Here is a 16,991-nt window from a genome sequence, read left to right on the forward strand (position 1 = left end):
TCACGACTAGAGATGCAGCTAAAAAAAAAAAAGTGTTTTTTTTTTCGTTTTTTAAATATTTTGTTTTAAAATAACTCAGCAAGGAAAATAACCATATTACAATAATTTTTCTATGTTAGAATATCAAATAAATCAGTATACCCCTCACTTAAGGTTTTCTATGGTGTTAGGGCACTTCCATTTTCTGTAGTTTCATGTTTTGATGTGTTTTATTTATTTCACAATGTACAGTTGCCCCACTTAGTTTTGGCAGTTTTAAAAATGTTTCGGACAATAATAGCAACTCGCCCGGTATTATTTTTTATTACATTCATTTTCGTGGCTGTTCATTTACATTTTTTTTTTTTTTTTGTGCTAAATAGTAACTACCTTAAAAATGTGACAAACAGCGAAATACTCAAAATGGTGTAGCAGACGACACATTTTTCTTGACTTACTAATGACATCTATCACTCTTATTTGACAAGTAATACGATTAATATACGTTGCAGAGGAGAGAGAGAGAGAACGCAGGAATCCGTTCACGTAGTGGTCAATGGTAGACTAACAACCAGCTTCAAGCTGTGAGTGGTGTTGAGTGCAGTGACAAACTAACCAAAACTAACTCGTATACTTATAAGTTATGTTATAACCCTATTATTAAATCAATTATTTTCATTTATTTATTCAGTAGAGGGCTTGTGATCCAATTATGTTATATTAATTGTGATGCAAAAAAAAATTTAATCGCGGTTTTTTTTAATAAGAAAAAAACTTGTTTTTTATGATATTTTCTTAATCTCGTCCAAATTTGTACAGGTATTAAATGTTTAGTATATAAAAACAGGCGCAAATATGTTATTCATCCCTCCACATATGTGCATCTATCTTATTCAAAGAGCCATTAGACAGAGTATAAAAATAAACAAGTAATTGACCATTTTAGTCACTGTCAGATGCTGCAAGCCTGCAACAAGTGTAGATACTGTATATGGGCCAGTATGGCTATTGGCTGGCTACCTTACAAAATTTATCTTTCATCTTAGCATACTCTTCAAAGATTAAACACTCCAATTTCCCATAGTGACCCTGGACGTTACCTAAACACAGATCCGCCACTTGGACAGTGGAAAAGGGGTTAACATAGTAATGACGGGAAACTGTTGTACTCCCCGCCACCCATCAAGGCTCAGAGCTTACTTTTTACCTGACTTTTTGCTCGCTATCCCTTAACTTTAACCTATAGTCATACATAACATAATTGGATCATAAACCCGCTGCTGAATAAATAAATGAAAATAATTTATTTAATAATAGGGTTATGACATAACTTATAAGTATACGAGTTAGTTTTGGTTAGTTTGTCACTGCACTCAACACCACTCACAGCTTGATGCTGGTTGTTCGTTTACTATCGACCACTACGTGAACGGATTCCTGCGTTCTCTCTCTCTCTCTCTTTCTCCTCTGCAACGTATATTAATCGTATTACTTGTCAAATAAGAGTGATAGATGTCATTAGTAAGTCAAGAAAAATGTGTCGTCTGCTACACCATTTTGAGTATTTCGCTGTTTGTCACATTTTTTAAGATAGTTACTATTTAGCAAAAATAAAAATAAAAATAAAAAACATGTAAATCAACAGACACGAAAATGTAATAAAAAAAAAAACACCAGGCGAGTTTCTATTCTTGTCCGAAACATTTTTAGAACTGTGTCAAAACTAAGTGGGGCAACTGTACATTGTAAAATAAATAAAACTCATCAAAACATGAAACCACAGAAAATGGAAATGCCCTAACACCATAGAAAACCTTAAGTGAGGGGTATACTGATTTATTTATATATATATATATATATATATAAATATATATATATATATATATATATATATATATATATATGCTGATAAGAACACGGGTACATGTGTTCACTTATGCAAAGTAGACCACTTGGAAAAAGAAACTAACGAAGCAGAGCGCTTTCGTATATTACATCTGTGCAAAAAGTGCACTGCAGTTGTAATATATGAAAGCTCTCTGCTTCGTTAGTTTCCTTATCCAACTGATCTATTTTGCATATTTATATATATATATATATATATATATATATATATATATTATATATATGATTATATATGTGTATATATATATATATATATATATAAATATGTATGTATATATATAATATATATACATATATGTGTATATATATATATATGATATATATATATATATATATATATATATATATATGACAAGAGAAAAGACAAATGTATGGCAAGAGTGGTATAGGTAAATTCCCTGAAGGAGCAGAAGTATTTTATTCTCTAACGTTTTCAGTGTATAGGAAACCAGCAAACAAAGAAGATTTTATTCATTACTTATCACGACACGACACAAGAACGAATTCTGGCATATTAATTGGCTTTTTCCTTAGAGCTTTTAGAATTTGTAGCGAAGAATTATTACACGACGAATGTAAACACATTACAGAGACGTTCAACCGCCTAAAATATCCACCGGGTCTCATACAAAAACTGAAAAATAAAGCCAAACAAATATGGAGAAGAAAAAAACACAGTTACAGAAGAACAGAGGAAAGAAAAAGATTTTTTAGTGGTTCCTTACTCCTCGAGAGGCGAATTAATTTCCAAATTTCTAGCGAGAATAGGGATGGAAGTCGTACACTCCTCAGGACAGAAAACACGGGACATTTTATCCAGTAAACAACACACGGAAGAGAAAAATTAAAAGAGCGTGGTTTACAAGATTCCATGTGGTGGATGTGATGCAGCTTATTTTGGAGAAACTTCAAGAGGAATAACAAAAAGATTATACGAACACAAGAATGACATGCGACACCACAGGACATCTAATTCGCTAGTAGTACACGCTACACAACACGGACATATGCCTAATTGGAACAACACCAAAATCCTACACACCGGTATGAAAAAGACGACAAGAAAAACTATTGAAGCTACATATATTAATATTTTTAAATCAACCAATCATAGAGAAGGATTTGTAAATTTGGCACACACAACAGCAAGATTAATCATCGAGGGCGCACAAACGGCGGACTCTATCCCAAGGCGACCTGTGAGATGACCCGCTTAGTATATAGACAATGTATTCCAATTTGCCTGTACTATTATCTCTCTGAAGAATACTCTGTCGAAACGTTAGAGAATAAAATACTTCTGCTCCTTCCTGGAATTTACCTATACCACTCTTGCCATACATATATACATACATACATACATATATATATATATATATATATATATATATATACATATATATACAGATATATATAAATATATATATGTATTGTATATATATTATATATATATGTATATATATATATGTATATATATATATGTATATATATATATATTTATATATATATATGTATATTATATATATTATATATATATATATGTTATATATATTATATATACATATATATATATATATATATATACATATATATCAAATCTGACATTCTGAGTCCACTGCTGAACAAAGGTCTCTTTCATAGCATTCCATGATTCACATGACTGTCCCAACCTCTTCTACGTCACTCCTGCAAATTTCTCTATTTTGTCTCTCCACTGTCTGGTCTCCCTCTTCCACGCTTCACATTTCGCGGCGTCCACTCAGTAACACACTTGCTCCATCGCTTATCAGGCGCTCGCACTAAATTACCTGCCCAATTCCACTTCCTCTCTTCTACCGCCTCCGCGATATCTTTCACTCTAGTCTGCTCTCTCACCCAACTTGCTCTCTTTCGGTCTCTCAGCATTATTCCCATCGTTGATCTCTCTATTATCGTCTGTGCTGTCCTTATTTTTGTTCCCATCGCCTTCGTGAATTTCCAAGTCACACATTTTACTTTCAATATAAAGGTAGAGAGCCTCTCAGGATTTTATTATACTAACCAAACACTTTCCAACTTTTTTATGTTACTATAATGATCGTTGATCATTTACACCATCTGGCCTAAATAATTATACTCTTCAACTTCTTCAAGGCTCTCACCATCGATTATAATCTCTTTACTTTGAACTTTCGTGTTGAACATCACTTTGTTTTTATTTTTATTCATTTTAAACCTACTTTCTTACTTTCATTGTTCAGATCACTCAGCATATCTTGCAAGTCTTCTCCTGTTTCTGAAATAAGCATAATGTCATCCTAACACAACCTGCAAAATTGATCTCGCCTTCGTCATTTCTTTCACCTACTACTAACTTCCTAATGCACAACTCACTTCCCATCTTCTTCCTCACTTTAGTATTAAAGTCTCCTATTACCCATGTGTACTTACTTTTTTCTTGATCCATTACCTGACTTAAATCATTATAGAAAGACTCAATTTCATCATCTAAACTCTGTGAAGTTGGCGCATAAACCTGAACTTTTATCGAGTGCACATTTTACAAGGCCTAGTCACAATCTAAGCTACTCTGTCTGATAAACTACTGAATTTGACTACGTTACCAGCAACCTCTCGGTTTATTGACAATCCTACTCCACTGGCTCTTTCTTTTTCCTTACCTCTATAGTAGAACTGGTGATTATCATGGAACTGTATCAGCTTTTCTTCCGCTCTTCGGACTTCGCTCAGTCCCACGATGTCCCACTTGATGCTGTCTAGTTCTTCCATTAAATTCCCCCAGCCTGTGGTCTTCTGAGAGGGTCCTTACATTGTAAATATAGCTCTTCATTTTCTTCATACTATCTAATGTACAAGACTTGGATCTGCTTGGACAGTGCTTACTCACATTTGGTGGCACACTGCCCATAAGCACACCAGGCAATGTTCTTGGACCTTTAGTAGACGATGATCCAACAGGAACGCCCGGTTTTCTTTTGGTTGTGCAATTAATCTTTGCTTTGAAAGAATTTTGGCAGTAATCTCACCTCCCTACCAACTGTTCTCTGGTAAGATATTTCTTGGGTGTTACCTTATTCAGTATATTCGGTGAAGCCCTAAATATCTATAGGGTACCCAATAGTCCACTCCGTCATTATGACGGTGCTCCATATATCTATGACGAATTTTCCTGTTAGCAGTGGGCCCTGCGATTGTGTGCGCGTGCAAGCTGCTCTTTGTCTCATCTTTCTTACAAAACCTGTTCGATATGGGTCCCCCTGTTGAAATTTCCTCTCTATCGATATAGCTTTTGTAATCATTAAGATTCTCAAACCTGTCCATCTTGTCAAGGTGTCAACCTATATACGGTATATATATATATATATATATATATATATATATATATATATATATATATACATATACATATACATATATATATATATATATATATATATATATATATATATATATATATTATACACACACACAAAGCATTACCCATAGATCGGTCATACGAGCTCTGAGCTCTCTTCTGGGAGGGAAATGGCTGTCGATCACGGGTCCAACACGTGATCCAAAAGACCAAGGTGAATCACACACACACACACACACACACACACACAAATATATATATATATATATATATATATATATATATATATGTATATATATATATGTATGTATATGTATATATATGTATACATATATACATATATATATATATATATTATTCGTATGCATGTATACTCGTATGTACGTATGTATGTTTGTATATACATATATACATACACATATATATGCACACTTACACAAAAATCTATCTCTATTTCCTATTCCTGACCATCCTTGAGATTAACATCTTACCTGGACATAGTTAAAGGAGGTCTTGTTGTTTATCCCTCTCACAAAGTAAATATTGTTATCCATTAGTGTCCACAGTCCCCAGACGACGAACAACACTTAATAAAACTGCACAACCCTCTCCCACCACGCTCAGAGCAACACTGGCGACTGCTCAACTTGAACGCTCGTAAACGCAAGGTCACGCGCACGCATGCACACATGCAGACATACAGTCACACGTACACAAATACGCACATGCGAACAGCCATACATTCGCACGTACATAAAATATGTATATATACATATCAGCCTAGGCGTCCTTGCGCAGGCGCGTCTTGTCTGTCTGTGTTGGTCAAGAATGTAGTAGACTTCGCGTTTGTTTTGCCTCTCCCTCCTCTTTGTCCTCCACCTCCTCTCCCTGCTCCCATTCCCTCCTTGCCCTCCATCCTTTCCCTCTTCTTCCTTCTACCGTTCTTCTTCTCCCTCCTTCTTATCATTTATTTTTCATTTTCTCTCTTCCTTGTCTTCCTTTCCTTCTTTACTTTCTATTTCTTTCATCAAGGTAGCTTTGTCCACACGACCCTTATTTTCTACTCTCCCTCTCCTTCCTCGTCTTCCCGACCACTTTCCCTTATACATTTCTGTGTCTCGCTCTCTAACTTGTGAGTCACCCTCCTCCTCTGCCTCCGCCTCCCCACAAAAAAAAAAAAAAAAAAAAAAAAAAACTTTCCCTTATACATTTCTGTGCCTCGCTTTCTAACTTGGGAGTCACCCTCTTCCTCTGCCTCTGCCTTCCAACCAAAAAAGAAAAAAAAATCTTGGATAACACTCCATCTTCCACCCACCCTCAAAAAATATGCTCCTCCCTGACATTTCCCATCCCCATTTGTACTCAGTCTTTCCCCTGAACACTGGCTTCCCTCCTTCCTCCCATTCTGTCCTTAACTTTTGTTATCTTTCTCCATCACTCTTTCCTCTATCTTTTCTCCGCTTGTTCCCCGTCCATGTTTTCTCATTTTCCTTCTATAAATTCCTCCAGTAACGTTTGTTTTCTCCCATATCAACCCTTTCTCTGAGTTCTCTGTGCAAACGGTTATCTTCGGTTGAATAAAATCGTCTGACAGTAGCCAGAATAAAGACATAACTCATCGAACAAAGTCCGGTTCATTAATCCCCGTGGAAAAAAGTACTGCCAAATTGATGGTGTAGCAATGGGTTCCCCCCTTGGAGCATTAATGACAAACTTCTTCACGGGTTACATAGCAGAAGTAGTACTCAGCCTAACAAATAAACCAATAAACCAGATATCTATTGTCGATACATAGATGACATTTTTATAGAAAATAACAGTACAGACGCTGGAAAACTTTGGCTCGTCCTACAAGAAACCTCAGAGCTCATCTTCACTCTGGAAGACAAAGGTGATGGAGCTTTGCCCTTTCTGGACCTACTTGTAAAACAAACTAAAGATTCTTTTAACACAGAGGTATACACCAAGCCCACTAACCCTGGACACTGCTTCAATGGTTTAAGTGAGTTCCCTCTGAGATATAAGGACTCTACCATCGGAACCTAAATCTGGAGGGCACGCACCCACTGTAGCACTTGGAAACAAGTACACAATAAAATCAAGCGCTCTACCCAAGTACTAATCAACAATGGCTTCAGTGAGAAAGACATTGACCGCCAGACCAAGAAGATAATGGACGGCTGGTACGACGGTAATAACAATAACTATAATAAGGAGAAAATTAACATGATAAATTCCACATTTATATCAGTTTACAAAGAAATAGAACGCACAATTAAGCAAATCAGGAAAAACACTAAACCAGTCAATCCCGAGAAAATACTAAACTTAGTGATTTACTATAAACCCAAGAAAACAAGCCACCTCCTACTTAAGAACAGCCCACACCAAGAGAGAAAGGAACTTTAGAAGTCACATGTCATCTATAGGTTCATATGTACTGGAACTTTGAAGCCCTCCCCTCCACCTATATTGGCATGACGACAACGATGTTATCCGGTCGCCTTTCATACCATTTGACATCAGGAGCCCCTAAAAACATTTAAGATCTGAACATGGCATAGCCCTGACAAGAAATATGCTGGAAGAAAATACAGAGATTTTGGATATATGTACAAACGATCAACGCCTCCCAATCTTAGAGACATTATATATCAAAGAGTTGAGCCCAAACTTAAACATACAAGCAGAGGACCTCAAGGCACCCCCAAGCATGCGAATAACCGCCATTAACCCAATCACGCAACAAACCGCCACAAACCCAAGTATGGGACAAAGCACCACAAACCTAATATAGGACAAAACGCCACAAATGATATTTCGTCACATCCAGAGGCCGGAGGCTCTCCCAAGCATACGACAACCCTTTACTACCCGAGCTACCCAGTAACCTTTTCCAGTTCTCTGATAACCTCCCCCAGTGAAGAGCAAGTATGAACACAAATATATAGGATGAAATATCATCACTTCATCCATAGGAACATTCTTCCCCAACCACAGAAAAAGAATATTCAAAGCTGCTAAAGTGTCTTGCGCCCGAAATCGTAATCTAGTAATATTGACAACCTACACTGAGCTCATAAGCCTCCTTTCAAAGGAGAACAAGTTCATAGTAAGGTATATGGAAAATACTTTTAAGAAAATAATAAGCGCACAACTAGCCATCACTTTCAATGGGGTGTATATACCTATTTACGATAAAGGCCATTCAGAATACATGTTTTATTAAAGTCGACAGCAGTGAAAGTATTATTCAATTTGCAGTTTGCCTCTTCAGTTTATCTGGCGATGTTCCGGTCTTCGTTGGCGAGGGTGATAAGTTTCTAAAGTCCATGTTATCTCATGACGTCTTTCGGCCATCTTCAGGAGGGTTCTCTTGGGCTGAAAGTTTAGGTATAGTTCCGTTAAACTGAAATGATTATTTATTTGGTTTATGTTGGCATAGGGGGAGGTAACCTTTGTGCGATGTGTTCATGAGTTGAGGTGAGGCTGTGCGTCGTGCGTTCGGAAGATGACGCTCCGTGGGGTGCTGTTTGTCCGAGTCGTTGTGGAGTTCCGTGTGTTCCTGCTTGGGACCTTCTAGCTGAGGGGAGAGTGTGTTCGGGCATTTGTTGAATGTTGATGACAAGTTTTTCGGTGTGAGTGTTTGCAGCTTCCGTCGTTCTTAATCTCCAGGTGTCAAATTCTCAGTTTCACACACGAGTTTGAGATTGATCACAAACTCTCCTTCCTCAACTTTGTTGTACACAAGAGTACTGACTTTTTTTTTTTTTTTTTTTTTTAGAAACTTAGTACGCCAACAAAGACTGAAACATTGCCAGAAATTTTGAAAAGGCAAACTGTAAATTGAATAATGCTGTTACTGCTATCGACTTCATTAGAACACAAATCTAGTATATATGGAAATATACCTATACATACATCTATATGTACATATGTATGGAGGTATATATAATATATATATATATATATATATATATATATATATATATATACTGTATATTATAGTGTAAATGGGCAGGAGGTTTTCCCTCAAGCATACTTCATTTAAAATGAATGGCAAGCTTGTTATGACAGAGCTTCTTGTCGTAATTTTTTCTCTCTTAAAGTGCTCTTTTATTCTGTAGGCAGTAACCTTAATAAATCTCCGTATGTCATGTTGTGAATAACATACATAATCTATAAATAAACCAAAACGCGTTTTCACACCTCTTGGTGCTTCCTCAGTGGCAAGTACGAATCTAAGGGCTGGGGCTGGTGTGTGTGGGTATATATGGGACAGGCTGTGGGATTTTGTTCTAGTCGTCGGTGTGGGATTTTGTCTGGTCGTCGATGTGGGAGTTTGTCTGGTTGGTTGGCGTCGCCGGAGCTCCGTGTCGTTCTGTAGGTTGGAGGGTGGCGTGCATCTGTGTTTTTGTCTCATTTTCACTGGGGAATGATCTTCTCACACTTGGTAGGATTTTTAAGTCCTCGAGTTGGGTATTCATTCCCGGGGATAGATCCTTGATATACAAAGCCTCTAATATAGGTAAACGTCGTGGGTCTTTGTTGTGATCTATAATCTCCGTATTCTGGGTTAGGTCTTCTCTTCTTAATTTTGCTTGATGGACTTCGCTATGATGATTTTTAGGTGCTCCTGAGTTTAGGTGATATGACAGACGACGCGAGAGCCTCATGGTGGTCATGCCGATATAGGTAGTAGGATGGGTCGCACAGTTCCCATATTTGCAGGTGTACCTATATACGACATGAGATTTTTGAAGTTCATCGACGATCTGCCTGGTGTTGTTCCTTAGGAGTAGGTTCGAGGTTTTTTTTGTTTTGATAGTAAATAATGAAATTAATTTTGGAGCTTGATTCAGTGGGCTTGATGTTTCTCTTTATGATTTGTTGCATCACTCTCTCATTCTCCTTGTATGCAGTGGAGAAGAAGGATTTGTAAAATATATTTATAGCGTTCTGCGCTGGATTGTCTGATGCATTTGCTGATTTAATTTCCTCGTACCAATTTTCCATTATTTTCTTGGTCACTTTTCAATGTCTCTATTGCTAAAACCGTTGTTGATTAGGACTTGTGATGCTCTTTCTAGTTATAGGTGCACATTTTTCCAGCTACTACAATGGCTAAGGGATCTTTCGTACATATGCACTAATTGTTGAGATCTTGTACTTTTGTGGGCATTCACTCAGTCCGTTAAGGCAATGTCCGGAGTTACTATAGCTTTGGTGTAACTGAGGTATGAAAAGATCCTTCCCCCTGTTTCACGAGGACATCAAGGAAAGGGAGAGATCCATTTTCACTGTTTTTCGATGGTGAAGTTAAGACCTGAGGCTTCTATGAGTCTCTGTTGTATAGTGCTACGACTTGTTCGTTATTTTCCGCTTTTACGAAATATCGTCTATGTATCTACAGTATATTTGCGGTTTCTGTTACTTCACGAAGACCTCTTCTAGATACTACCATGAAGAAGTTAGCAAAATGGACTCCCAAAGGAGGATCCCATTTGCAACTCCATCTATCTGGCAACAGGGCAGTTAATAATGGTACAAGAGGAAAGAACAGCCCCTCCCAGAAGGAAGAAGAGACCTTATGAGAAACAAGGATTGAAGAACTAAAATTTCTAACCAAACAACTGGAAGGGGAAGCCAAAGAAGCCTTAAGGGACTATGGAACAACTGTGACATAGACGAAGAAATCAAGAATTAAAGCTGAATCCGCTTATAAGGTAATGATGGACTTCTCATGAACAAGCTATCATTAATAATAACCGGAAAAAGCTGGTACATCTCAATGGAGGACAGCTTAGATATGCCCGTCCCTTAAAAGGCTACACAAACCTCACTGATAAGACCTTGACTGCCGATCAAGAAGAACTCCTCAATTTTGGACTTAACTGTCATATCATGAAGCCCCCAAAAAAACATGAAAAAGCGCCTTGAGTGTGAGATCCTTATTGATAAACGTCGAAAAATTGGCTAAGCAGAAGAAAGTCACCGTTGAACCCCCATTCAAAACAGAAGTCATCAGCAAAGCTTCCAAAACTAGAGGAAAACTTCAAAAGTAAAGTGCTGGAGAAAAAAAGCACATTGAGGCTGCTAAAGAACTCCGAGCCGATCCTAACATTACCATCAGAAGAGCTGACAAAGCTGCTACCTTTGTCCAGATAGACACAGAAGAGTATTTGCAAAAAATTAGATCAGATGCTTGGAGACACCAGCAAATTCAAAAAGATCACCAGAGACCCCACAGAAAACCTAAAAAAGAAACTCAATAAGCTTAGAGATACTGTCAATGCTACCACGGGTGGTACTAAGCTTCCTAAGTTGTCTGGTGATTACGGCCTCGGGTACTGCTACGGAAACATTAAAACCCATAAGCCTGGAAACAAACTAAGACCAATTATATCTCAAATCCCTACGGCGATTACCAAATAGCGAAGAAACTAGGAGAAATCCTTACCCCGTATGTGCCGTCATCTTACTGTGTCAGGTCCCCTACCGACTTCTTGGATATCCTGACCAACCACAACTCTAGAGGTGTAATTGCTTCGTTACATGCAGAAAGCCTCTACACGAATATTTCGGTAGATCGTACGATACAATATATAATCAATAGAGTCTACCACAACGACAGCTACCCCAAATGCGACATCCCAGAAGAAGGTGATGAAGAAAATTATTAGAAATTTGCACTAAAGAAGCCCCATTCACCTGCCGGAGAGGTACCAAGTACTGCCAGATAGATGGAGTTGCAATGGGATCTCTTTTGGGAGTCCATTTTGCTAATTCTTCATGGCTGGGTAGTATCGAGAAGAGGTCTTCGGTGAAGTACAGAAACCGCAAATATACTGTCGATACATAGACGATATTTTCGTAAAAGCGGAAAATAACGAACAAGTCGTAGCACTACAAACAGAGACTCATAGAAGCTCAGGTCTTAACTTCACCATCGAAAACAGTGAAAATGGATCTCTCCCTTTCCTTGATGTCCTCGTGAAACAGGGGGAAGGATCTTTTCATACCTCAGTTTACACCAAAGCTAGTAACTCCGGACATTGCCTTAAACGGACTGAGTGAATGCCCACAAAAGTTACAGATCTCAACAATTAGTGCATATGTACGAAGATCCCTTAGCCATTGTAGTAGCTGGAAAAAATGTGCACATAGAACTAGAAAGAGCATCACAAGTCCTAATCAACAACGGTTTTAGCAATAGAGACATTGAAAAGTGACCAAGAAAAAAAAATGAAAATTGGTACAAGGAAATTAAATCAGCAAATGCAGCAGACAATCCAGCGCAGAACGTTATAAACATATACTACAAATCCTTCTTCTCCACTGCTTACAAGGAGGACGAGAGAGTGATGCAACAAATCATAAAAGAGAAAACATCAAGCCACTGAATCAATGCTCCAAAATTAATTTCATTATTTATTATCAAAAACAAAAAAACCTCGAACCTACTCCTAAGGAACAACACCAGGCAGATCGTCGATGAACTTCAAAAATCTCATGTCGTATATAGGTACACCTGCAAATATGGGAACTGTGCGACCATCCTAATACATATATCGGAATGACCACCATGATGCTCTAGATTCGTCTGTCATATCACCTAAACTCAGGAGCACCTAAAAATCATCATAGCGAAGTCCATCAAGCAAAATTAAGAAGAGAAGACCTAACCCAGAATACGGAGATTATAGATCACAACAAAGCCCCACGACGTTTACCTATATTAGAGGCTTTGTATATCAAGGATCTATCCCGGGAATGAATACCCAACTCGAGGACTTAAAAATCCTACAAGTGTGAGAAGATCATTCCCCAGTGAAAATGAGACAAAAAACACATATGCACGCCACCCTCAACTACAGAACGACACGGAGCTCCGGCGACGCCAACCAGACAAACTCCCACATCGACGACCAGACAAAATCCCACACCGACGACTAGACAAAATCCCACAGGCCTGTCCCATTATATACCCCACACACCAGCCCAGCCTTAGATTCGTACCTGCCACTGAGTAAGCACCAAGAGGTGTGAAAACGCGTTTTGGTTTATTTATAGATTATGTATGTTATTCCACAACATGACATACGGAGATTTATTAAGGTTACTGCCTACAGAATGCAAGACCACTCTAAGAAAGAGAGAAAAATACGACAAGAAGCTGTCATAACAAGCTTGCCATTCATTTTAATGATATATATTATATATATATAATGTATATATATATATATATGTATGTATATATATAATATATATAATATATATGTATATATATATATATGTATATATATATATATATATATATAATGTGTGTGTGTGTATGTGCGTGTGCGTGTGTGTGTGTGTGTGTGTGTGTGTGTGTGTGTGTGTGTGTGTGTGTGTGTGTGTGTGTGTGTGTGTGTGTGTGTGTGTGTGTGTGTGTGTGTGTTTGTTTGTTAATTTATATATATATATATATATATATATATATATATATACATATGTATATGTATATGTATATATATATATATATATATATATATATATATATAAATATATATATATATAAGTAAAAGAAGGGAGCAAGTTCTCGGTAATACACATGGAGTTAAAAACGACAGCATTGACCCCCTTCCTCCTCTTCCCTCCCCCCTCCTCCTCTCCCCTACGGTAACCGCACCCGCCTAAACCCCCTACCCTTACCCCCCTTACCCCGTGACCTCTGAGATCCCATTGTCTGTCCAACTCATCCCCGACTTGTGATTTTTCTCTCCCATCCCTTTAAATGTAAGTCTTCTGTTGAATTTTATGTTCTTGTATCATTGTCATCGTATCTATTTGCATTTATATTGTATCCCTTATGTATTTTACTAGTATTGTTCTTGCACACAATTGTCACCATTACTGTATTTATGTAACTTTTGTAATTTTGTCACTATTACTGCAATTATGTATTTTTTGTTATTTCAGTTTACTCTTGAAAACGTCTTCAATAAGACGAAACGTCGAGCTCAAATATCGAGAATCCGAGGAAAAAACTGAATAACTACAACAATGCTGTCGTTTTTGACTCCACGTGTGTGTGTGTGTGTGTGTGTGTGTGTGTGTGTGTGTGTGTGTGTGTGTGTGTGTGTGTGTGTGTGTGTGTGTGTATGTGTGTGTGTTTTCTGAAGGCAGAGGTATGGTATTACTAAAGATTCCATCCCCATCCCGTTTTTTCTTCTTCCTCATTTTCCTTCCTTTTTTTTTTGGGGGGGGGGCAAGAAAAAATATATTCTAACCTCCGTTTTCTAAACTGTGTTTTCTATGCTTAGTATCTGACGCCACTTTTTTTTTCTTGTAAGATAATCAATCTTGGCGTTAAGGTTATTTTGTCATCGGAACCCTTAGAGGAGAGAATCGAAAGATAGGCTCCTTCTCTTTTTACAGTATTATTTTTGGTACTTTCTTAGTCGACTGTGCGTCCTCTCTATCAAATCCATCATCCACCAAAATTCTCCTTCTCCTCAGCGGTTTAATATTCCCAGGCCAATATGTGATATAAACCTCCATTGGAATAGACGTACAATACTCAAACTTCCATAAGGAGCCTTAAAGAAAAATATACGGTAGTCACGCGCCATGTTTTACGTGTTGATCATCAATTCCTTTTTTTTTTCTTCCAACTCTGATATTATTTTCCAGGCCAATATTCAATTTTACACAAGGCGTCTGCAAATGAAAATATCTACGGTATACGTGCCCCATGTTTTATATTTTAATAATCAATTCCTTTTTTCTTTCAACTCTGATATTATTTTCCTTGCCATTTTTAATTTCTGCATCTCTATCCCTCTCTCATCCCCCATCTCCATCCTCTCCCCAGAACCACATTCTCATACCAGCATTATGCAAATGAACGAATACGCCATGCAATCTCCTTCTGAAGGATCCTAAATATTTCTGTATCTTTCCCCAGACTCCTCCCGACAACACCGACGAAATCTCACTTTCGAAAGTGATTCATGTAATAAATAGAAATGCAATCTAGATATGCAACCTAGACACTAAAAAAATAAATAAACAAAATATAATGGTTTAAAGAGAAATTAATATCCTCATATCTCCAGGCTGTATGAGATATATAAAAATAAAATATGTTACTTGCTATTGTATATCTTTCGCACAATCTAGATATGCAACCTAGACACCGTAAACCCAAACAAAAAATAATAGTTTAAAGATAAACGAATATCATATCTCCAAAGTGTATGACATATATGAACATAAATCACTTGCTACTGTATATCTTTCGTGAAGAGAATGACTATACACTTCGACACCAACTTTCACCCTCCTCCATCAATTCAAATCCCACAACACATCCTTAACTGTCCAATGTAATTCCTACCAGCAAGACTCCACATAAAAAAAAAATTGACCTTCTTCTATTCCTCCTTTTCTTCCTTCCTCGATTTCCACTTCTCTTTTTATTTGATTCCTGATTCTTTTTCTCCCTCTCGACGCTCAACAACTCCCGGGAGAGAAGGAAATCGTCAACTCCTCTGAAGTCTTTTTCCGCCAGCTGCCGGACTACTCGCCCCTTTTTTTCTTGTCCATCCGCCTCTCTTGTTGCTTCAGATGATACGGAGACCACGTTTCCTGGGCCCCCGTCCCTCCCCCGACCCTTGACAATCAAACCATCAGATTCTCTCGTCGCTCGAGCGCCCAGACACTTGTTTAACTGATACATACTAGTTTTATTCTCTCTCTCTCTCTCTCTCTCTCTCTCTCTCTCTCTCTCTCTCTCTCTCTCTCTCTCTCTCTCTCTCTCTCTCTCTCTTTCTCTCTCTCTCTTTCTCTCTCTCTCTCTCCCCTTTCTCTTGCTTTACATAGGGATGATCGGTGGTAATAGACATGGAACTGACAAGAGTAGCACTTATGGTCTCTTGCAGTTTTTCTTTCTTATCTTCTTATCTATCAGTGTTACTTATCTACTTATTCATTTGTTTATTCATTTATTTATATTTTTATCTATTTATTCACTTCTTGTTTGATTGTTTAGTTATCCATTTGTTTGTATGATTATACGATTATCCATTTTTTTATTTACATGTATGTATTTGTGTGTGTGTGTGTGTGTGTGTGTGTGTGTGTGTGTGTGTGTGTGTGTGTGTGTGTGTGTGTGTGTGTGTGTGTGTGTGTGTGTGTGTGTGTGTATTCACTTGGTCTTTGGATCACGTGTTGGACTCGTGATCGACAGCTATTTCCCTCCTGGAAGAGAGCTCAGAGCTCGTAGGTCCGATCTATGGGTAATGCTATGACCTTGCACACACACACACCCCCAACTCACCGCCCACGAGAGTCAGAGTAACGACCCGAGGCACAGCGATACCGAAATAATTTCGGCCCTGGGCAGGATTCGAACTGGGTGCTGAGAACATTTCTGCTTCCCAGTTCAGCGCTCTACCAACTATGCCACCGAGTCGGTACTATGTGTGTGTGTGTGTGTGTGTGTGTGTGTGTGTGTGTGTGTGTGTGTGTGTGTGTGTGTGTGTGTGTGTGTGTGTGTGTGTGTGTGTGTGTGTGTGTGTGTGTGTGTGTGTGTGTGTGTGTGTGTGTGTGTGTGTGTGTGTGTGTGTGTGTGTGTGTGTGTGTGTGTGTTTGTGTGTGTGCGTGGGGTGAGGGGTGCACTTCTGTGGGGAATAATTTGCACAGGATGGTGTTAATATGTAGAACATATACTGTATGATGCAAAAATCTAAAGTAAGATTTTTTC

At 37.9% G+C, this 16,991-nt stretch overlaps 1 protein-coding gene across 2 annotated transcripts in view; it reads right to left on the minus strand.

The window, feature by feature from the left end:
- Nucleotides 1-5,865, minus strand: part of LOC143027617 (transmembrane protein 151B-like) — a 457,079-nt gene extending 451,214 nt beyond the window's left edge. The window contains exon 1 of one of the 2 annotated variants that reach the window (XM_076188984.1): nt 5,731-5,865. The gene's annotated coding sequence lies outside the window, so the exon portion shown is untranslated. The remainder of the gene's footprint in view (nt 1-5,730) is intronic. The other variant, XM_076188982.1, reaches the window with a different exon arrangement.
- Between the last annotated feature and the right edge of the window lie 11,126 nt (nt 5,866-16,991).

The sequence above is a fragment of the Oratosquilla oratoria genome, chromosome 8 (genome assembly GCF_046742065.1).
Source record: "Oratosquilla oratoria isolate Oo_2021 chromosome 8, ASM4674206v1, whole genome shotgun sequence".
NCBI lineage: Eukaryota > Metazoa > Arthropoda > Malacostraca > Stomatopoda > Squillidae > Oratosquilla > Oratosquilla oratoria.